Consider the following 8,725-nt stretch of genomic DNA (forward strand, 5'->3'; position numbering starts at 1 on the left):
TCCCTTTCTCCCTCTCACTTGAGTACGCAAGCACTTTACCATGGGTAAAGGAAAAAAACTTAGAGAATGTACATGCCCATGAGGGAGACAGAGAGAGGCTCTTTACAGGGTCTGGCCATACTACAATCCCTTTCCGCCAGTCCTCCAGCCCCTCTGATCTTGGGCACTTGCACACTACCAGTGTATTTCAGGCTGACTGGGTCAGGGACTCAAACTGCAATTGTCATGTGGGATCCAGCTTCTTTTTATTTTTAAAGCATCTCCCATGGGCGATGGTCACATTGCAATGTCAAATTCTTTTTTAAAAGAATTATTTTATTTAACTTTATTGATTGATTTTAATTTGACCCGAGAGGAACAGTGTGGGGGGGCAGGGTGAGAAAGCAAGCCGACAGGCCCAGGACTCAAACCGTGGTTGACAATGTGGAAGTCCAGCGCCCTTAACCATGCCATCTGCCGGCTCCAAATAAAAAATCCTTTAAAAAAAAAACAAAGAAGCTTGTCATTATTATCATTTTTTTTCTTCAGAGTTCATATAGATTGTTGGTCCCTCACTTAAGTAACACATGATGATGTTGTTGGCTTGTATTGCTTTGGATGATATGTGCCTTTAAACAACAGACCCACTCTGGTTAAGTGAGATTTTTATATTATGAAAGACTCACTGAAACTGAGATTAATAAATGCTTTTATGGGGGATGTCTCCAACCCATGTTTGCTCTGGGGTGCATGCATGTGGAGTGAAATCGTTACTGACTTGTCTCTCTCTTACTCTCTTCCATAGCATGATTGTCGAGTTTACATAGTTAAAGGCTATGATACTAATTTCATAGTTTGCTGCTTTGCAATTTAATTAATAGTAACCCTCTGTATTGTATGTCTTTATTCCTAATTTTAAAATAAGAAAACTAGGGTCACCCAAAGGCATTATGATTGGGATGGCTGGACTCCACAGGGCCAACTGTGCAGTTTGAGTCCCAGACCTGGAGGCTTGGGAAACAGAGCGCATGTACATGCCCAAAATCTCAAGAGGAGAATGGAGGAGAAGGGATTGCAGCATGGTCATCCCACCTGGGGATGCTATCTCACTTTCTCTCTCACTGGCGAGCATAAATGCCCTATAGCAAAAAAACCTTTTCTTTTTTTTAGATTTTTCCCATAGAGTGTGTGTGCTCACTGGAGAGAAACAGAGAGAGAGGAGAAGCGAGAAATCACCCCCAATAGTGTTGACCACGCTACAATCCCTTCTCCTCCATTCTTCTTTAGGGATTTTGGGCATGTGTGTACATATGCCTGGTGTGTGTGTGTTTTTTAATAATAATTTTATTTAACTTAATTTATTTATTTACTTATTTTAATTTGACCAGAGAGGGACAGAGTGAAAGAGCTAGAGAGAAAGTGAGAAAGCAAGCCACCAGGTCTGGGACTTGAACTGTGGTCTACCATGCGGGAGTCCAGCGCTCTTAACCACCACGCTACTTGCTGGCCCCCTGGTGTGTTTTTTTAAGCTGGTGGGTCAAGAACTTGAACCACAATGTTGGTCATGTGGGGTCTAGTACCTAAACTACCACATCACCTGCTGCTCCTTATAGAATTTTTAAAAATAATTATTTATTAAATTTTTTATTTGTTGATTTATTTTTAATTTGACAGAGAGAGACACAGACAAAGAGGGGAAGAAAGCAAGCCACCAGGTCGGGACTTGAACTGTGGTCAGCCATGTGGGAGTGTCCAGCACTTAACCACCATGCCACCTGCTGTTCCCCATCCTTATAGAATTTTTAAATTTTTAATGAGAAAACTGAGGCTTAGGGAAGTTCAAATAACTGATCCAGGATTAAGGTGGAAATCATGAATTTCAATCAAGCCTATATGATTCTAGAATGCATATGTTTTACAACATTCTAGGGTGGTAAAGATAATTTCTTTTCTTTTTTTTTTTAATTTAAAAGCTATTTTTTCTATAGGAGAGACAGAGAGACAGAAAGTGAGAAATCAGTCTCAGCAGAGATGGTCATGCCACATTCCCTTCTCCTCCATTCTTCTCTTGTAATCTGGGGCACATTCATACATGTGCCTAGTGTGAGTTTCAAGCAAGCCACCGGGTTCAGGACTTGAACCACAGTTGACCATGTGGGAGTCTGGCACCTTAACCACTACACTACCCACTGGCTCCATATTTTTTTAAAGAATGCTTATTTGGGACCAGCAGATGGCGTAATGACTACATCACTGGACTCCCATGTAGTTGACCATGGTTCAAGTCCTGGACCCAGTGACTTAAAACTCACACTGGGCATATGTATGTAGTGTCCAAAATCCCAAGAAAAGAATGGAGAAAAAGGGATTACATCATGGCCATATTCCTAGGGAATAATTTCTCACTTTCTGTCTCTCTGTCTCTCCAGCAAGCGCATGTGCCCTATAGTAAAACATCTCTCTCTCTAAAATGAATTATTTATTTAATTTTATTCGTCATTATTACTATTTTTCAATTTACTGCAGGACACATGCACTCACCAGAGAGAGACAAACAGAGAGAGGGAGAGAGGGAGGGAAAGTAAGAAAGCAAGCCACCGGGTCCAGGACTTGAACCATGGTTGGCCATGTGGGAGTCTAGCACCTTAACAACCATGGCACCTGCTGGCCCCAATAGAAAATTTTTTTTCTTTCTTTCTTTTTTTTTTTGGAGAAGTTTTTGCTATAGGGTGTGTGTGCTCTCCAGACAGACAGAGAGAGACAGAGAGACAGAAAGCGAGAAATCACCCCCTGGGGGGATGGCCATGCTGCAATCCCTTCTCCTCCATTCTCCTCTTGGAATCTCAGGCATGCACGCACACGCGCCCAGCATGAGTTTCAGCTACCGGGTCCGGGACTCGAATCGCGGTCGACTATGTGGTAGTCCAGCGACATAGCCATTATGCTAACTGCTGGTCCTAGATTTTTTTTTTTTTTTAAAGAGTTATTTCATTTGGTGGGCCAGTTAGTTAAGGCCGCTGGCCGGGGTCTCAGAGTCACCGTCACCTTGGCTAGCCAGTTGCAGGGGATCCAGCAGTTGCTGCAGGCGGAGAAGTGGGAAGATGTCCGAGGTCCGTAAGTCAAAGAACCAGAGGCCGAAGCGCGCCAAAGAAGCAGCTCAGGTTGAAATTGAGCAGTAGCGCCTGCAGAGGGAGAAAGAGTTCAAGGCTAAAGAGGCCATGGCTCTGGGATCTCATGATGTTGCAGCACTGAAGTGGAGGAGACCCAGGAGAAGATGACCATCCTCCAGAAGTACTTCCTACAGAACAGGGATGAAGTCTTGGATAACCTCTTGACCTTTGTCTGTGACTTCCGGCCAGAAATCCATGAAAACTACTGCATAAATGGATAGAAGAACAAAGTGCCTGTCCCATGAATTGGCGTCTTAGATGTCCTCATGGAATATGAAGCATTACCGAGCTCCAATTATATTCTTGGGAAAGGCATTCAATTATTTCTGTATATTAAAAAAAATTATTTAACTTTATTATTACTTTAATATTTCTGGAGAGAGACACATACAGAGAGAGAAAGAGAGGGAGAGAGAGAAAGTGAAAAAGCAAGTCTCCAGGTCCAGGACTCGAACCATGATCAGTCATGTGGGAGTCCAACGCCTCTAACCACCATATCACCTGCTGGTCCTCCCAACAGAATTTTTTATAAAATGATGACTCAGGTAGACAGTACTGCTTGCCTAGAGATTTGTGTTGAAGATTGTGAGGTTGCTTCTAAGATGTTAGGACTTTGTGCTATGATTAATCATCAGTGTTTTCCATGGACACTGGGTGAAAGAGTGGTAAAACTTGGTCCAGATCTCTGTCTATACCATCTGGCTTCTAATTATATGCAGTAAAAGTACTTAATGGGTGGGACCAGCAGATGGCATAATGGCTATGTGGCTGGACTCCCATGTAGTCGACCACTATTCAAGTCCTGGACCCAGTGGTTAAACTCATGCTGGGCGCATGTGTGCGTGTGTGCCCAAGATCCCGAGAGGAGAATGGAGGAGAAGGGATTGTGGTGTGGCCATTTCCCCTGGGGGATGATTTCTCACTTTCTGTCTCTCTGTCTCTCTCTGTCTGTCTGGTAAGCACATGCGTCCTATAGTAAAAACCTCTCCAAAAAAAAAATAGTACTTAATGGTTGAGGTCAGCAGGTGGCATTATTAGTAGGTAAGAAACCAGACTCCCACATGGCCGATTGTGGTTTGAGTCCTAGACCCAGCAGCTTGAAAATCACTTTTGGTGTGTGTGCATGTGTGCCCAAAATCCTGAGAGAAGAATGGAGGAGAAGGGACTGTGGTGTGACCATACCCCCTGAGGGGGGATTTCTCACTTTCCCTCTCTCTGTCTCTCTAGTGAGTGCATGCACCCTATGACAGAAAAAGAAAAAGTTCTTAACAGCTTTGAAAACCCATTAGCACTCTATAATTAGTTTTGTTATTCTTATAATTACTCAAATATTTGTTGAACTACCTTAACAACAAACAATAAAAATGGTTAAGGTGTATGTGTGTAACTGGAGAGTAAGCAAAGTAATGGAAACTGATCTATAACACATTTTTCTGAGGAAAGATCTAAAAATGCAAATCTGATGATGCCAGACCTGTCCCTCAAAAATCTCTCCATCCCCAAACTTAGTCCATTTGGACTCTATAACAAAATACCAGAAACTGGTGGCTTATAAACAACAGAAATTTATTTCTTTTAGTTTTGAAGTGTGGAATGTGTAAAGGATAGGCTCTGGCAGATTTAGTTTCTGGTTGACAGCCTGCTTCTTGGTTCATAAGTGACAGTCTTTTTGTTAAATTCTCACATGGAGGGGACCAGCAAATGGCATGGTGGCTAAGGCGCTGGACACTCCTATATGGTCGACCACAGTTCGAGTCCTAGACTGGGTGGCTTGCTTTCCCACTTTCTCTCTTTCTCTCCCCCTCACTCTGTCTGTCTCTTTCTTGTCAAATTAAAATACAAATTAATGAATAAATAAAATTAAATAATTCTTTAAAAAAATTTTCACATGGAGAAAGGCGAAAGGGATCTCTATGGAGTCTCTCTTTTTTTTTTTTTTTGGAGAGGTTTTCACTATAGGGCGCGTGTGCTCGCCAGACAGACAGAGAGAGACATAGAGACAGAAAGTGAGAAATCGCCCCCTGGGGGGGCGATGGTCACGCCACAATCCCTTCTCCTCCATTCTCCTCTTGGGATCTTGGGCATGCACGCACACGCGCCTGGCGTGAGTTCTAAGCCACCGGGTCTGGGACGTGAACCACAGTTGACTATGTGGGAGTTCAGCGACATAGCCATTACCCTAACTGCTGGTTCCCTGGAGTCTCTCTTTTCTTTTTTTAAAAGTTTTTTTCCAGGGCCAGCAGGTGGCATGGTGGTTAAGGGCACTGGACTCCTACATGGCTGACCATGGTTCAAGTCCCAGACAGCTTGTTTTCTCTCTCTCTGTTTCTCTCTGGTCAAAATTGAAAAATAATAATAATAAATAAATAATTCTTAAAAAAATACATTAAAAAAGCTTTTTTCCCATAGGGTGCACGCGCTCACTGTAGAGATACAGAGAGAGAGAGAGAGACAGTGAAAGAGAAAGAGAGAAATCACCCCCTGGGGTGATGTGTGTGCAGGACTCAAACCATGATTGGCCATGCGGGAGTCCAGTGCCTTATCCACCATTCTATCTGCTAGCCCTTGGAGTCTCTTAAAGGCAATATCTCATCCATGACAACTCCACTTTCATGACGTGGTCATCTATCAAAGGTCCCACATCCTAATACCATCCCTCTGAGGATTAGGATCTCAACATACGAATTTTGAAGGAACATAAACATTTACATAAATACATCCCCACCCCCTGCCTTCAGTAACTTCTACATCCTCTCATGGCTTTGCATTCTTAGAATAACTTGGAGTATGTTATTTCCAGACTCCTGTGTGAGTTAGCTTCTCCTTAACTTTCTGGTCTCATCGCTTGCCTCTTCTCTTCACCATCCCCTACTCTCTTCAGGCCCATCGTTGGGTTTGTCTTTTATTCCAAAAAACTCACCAAATTTCTCTCAGATTCTTCCTCCCAAACCTTTTTTCTGCAACTCTCAGTCTATGTATTACTTCAGTCCAGGATACTTCTCACTGCTGTCCTGAGATTTGGTATCTGAGATAGTTGTTCTTTGTCTTCGTCCATTTTGTGTTGCTATCTCAGAAACCTGAAACTGCGTTCTCTATAAAGAGCCGAGATTTCGTTCTTACAGTTCTGGAGTCAGGGTAGTCCAAGGTCAAGGGGTCAGAATCTGGTGAAAGCCTTCTTCCAGCATCATAACATGGTGGAGGGCATCACAGGGCAACAGAGCAAGAGATCAAACTTGCAGCCTCAAGCCGTTGTTTTGTTTTGTTTTGTTTTTAAGAGGGATTTTTGCTGGTTCCAGCCTCAAGCCCTTTTATAATCAGCACAAATCCATTTGTGAAGGTGGAGTTTTCATGGGCTAACTACTTCTCATTAGGCTCCACCTCCCAACATTGTAGCATTGGCGATTAGGTTTCCAATACAGAGATCAGCAGGTGGCATAGTGTTTATGTCACTGGAATCCCATGTAGTCAACTATGGTTCAAGTCCTGGACCTGGTGGTTTAAAAACTCATGCTGGCGGGGACCAGCAGGTGGCATGGTGGTTAAGGTGTTAGACACTCCCACATGGCTGACCACGGTTCGTGTCTCAGACCTGATGGTTTGCCTTCTCACTTTTCCTCTCTCTCTGTCTCTGTCTCTCTCTGGTCAAATTAAAATAAATGAATAAGTAAATAAATAATTAAAAAAAAACAACTCATGCTGGCCTCTTAGGAGCTTCAGAGAAGACTTCTACTGATGTTACAGCCATGATTAAATGGTCTACTTCACCAATATTTGCTTATGGAAATAAAGGGGAGTGACAAGGGAAGGAGGAGAGGAGTGGAGGAGGGGCTTGAGGACAAGGGCGGCTGTGACCACACCATGGAGCACCAGTAGCCTTGTCTGATGTGATCATTACCCTTTTTGGAAAATGCAGCTGCAGTTCTCTGAGGTTTTGTCACTCGAATGTCAGGAGGGCCGCGGAGATACTGCAGATTGTTTACAGACTGGTTCACTTTACTTTGGCAACAAAATGAGATTTCAATAATTCTTTTTCGTATTTTTTATTTTTATGATGAATCTTCTTATCAACAGACAGAGACCAGCTAATTTGGCCTTGAGAAGAAAATTGCAGAGACACAATTGCCTTCAGAGGAGATGCATGCCTCTCCATTCACGAGTGCCCTTCCCCTGAGAACACTGTAGCTGACCTCACCAGGTCTGCCAGAAGAAGAGGAGCGAAGAAAAGATACCCAGCCACCCAACAGAACTTCATTATGGCAACAGTGTGATTGCTTAGAAGTTTCTGTGCAAACAGGAATCATTTGAAAGTACCTGGAGGGACCAACATAGTGTAATGGCTATGTTACTGGACTCTCAGTGGTTCGAGTCCCAGACCCGGTGGCTTAAATTCACGCTGGGCGTGTGTGCTTGTGTGCCCAACATCCCGAGAGGAGAATGGAGAAGGGATTGCGACATGGCCATCCCCCCTGGGGGGGGTGATTTCTCGCTTTCTGTCTCTCTCTGTCTGTCTGGCGAGCATAGCGAAAACCTCTCCAAAAAAAAAAAAAAAAAGAAAGTACCTGGAAATAGTTTATTCTTTTCACAGGATTTTCTTCTCGGTTTCTTTTGAAAGGAAAATAACAAATTCAAAAGTGAGTCCAGTCTGAAATACAGTTGTTTTGCCTGTATAACAACGACGACAACAAAAAACCCCTCATGCCGGCGATTGTATTTGCATGGCCAAAATCCTGAGAGGAGAATGGAGGAGAATGGACTGTGGTGTGGCCATCCCGCTGGGCGGTGATGTCTTTATGTCTCTGTGGTTGAGTGCATGGGCACTATCGCAAAAATCTCTCTCTCAAAAAAAAAAAAAGTTTCCAAAACCTGTTTTTATGGGGACACATCCAAATCATAGTTCTATACAATCTATCCTAACTTGATCATTGCAAATTATGAAGATATTGGCTATTCACTTCTTTATATTCTTTTAACTATTTTCTTTACTCAAGATAAAGTGTGTGCACCTGAAAATGAGAGTGAGTGGTGTCTCGACCCGCGAGACAGTGGAACAGGTTTCCTGAGGGAAGGAGTGAGAGATGGGACAAACGGCGCACTATCACAGCATGGAGACGATGCAGTGTCTCTTCAGGGTCGTCTCTTTATTGTAGGCAGCATGGAGACGACACAATGGAGCCGACACAATGTCGCCACAGCTCAGGGTCGTCCGGAGCCGACACAATGTCCCCACAGCTCCGGGGCGCAGGGTCGTCTTCTTCCTGGTTGTCTGTGTCGTCTTCCTGGTCGTCTGGCGATTATGGGCCAGAGATCGTGCTTATATACACATTGGTGGGCCGTGATTGGTTGAATGAAGGATAGCAAAAGGTGGGTTATGATTGGTTGCTTTGTGGACCAATCATGAGGTACCCGGATATGCAAATCTGAGGGATTCTAAGCTCACCGATTTGCTATGTGAAGTGGCCAATCAGAGTGTGGTGTCTAAGGTGAGGTTTTTGAAAGGGAGCCAGTTGTGGCCTTTGTAATTGTTTGCTCTCTGAGCCTAAGATGGCAGTAGTAAGAGACTCATGAAAAATGGCCTC

At 43.6% G+C, this 8,725-nt stretch overlaps 1 pseudogene; it reads left to right on the forward strand.

Annotated features, from left to right (window-relative positions):
* The first annotated feature begins 7,158 nt into the window (after positions 1-7,158).
* On the forward strand, positions 7,159-7,324 carry LOC106733838 (apelin receptor early endogenous ligand-like; annotated as a pseudogene).
* The last annotated feature ends 1,401 nt before the right edge of the window (positions 7,325-8,725 follow it).

Source organism: Tupaia chinensis, unplaced genomic scaffold, assembly GCF_000334495.1.
Source record: "Tupaia chinensis unplaced genomic scaffold, TupChi_1.0 Scaffold145396_1, whole genome shotgun sequence".
Lineage (NCBI taxonomy): Eukaryota > Metazoa > Chordata > Mammalia > Scandentia > Tupaiidae > Tupaia > Tupaia belangeri.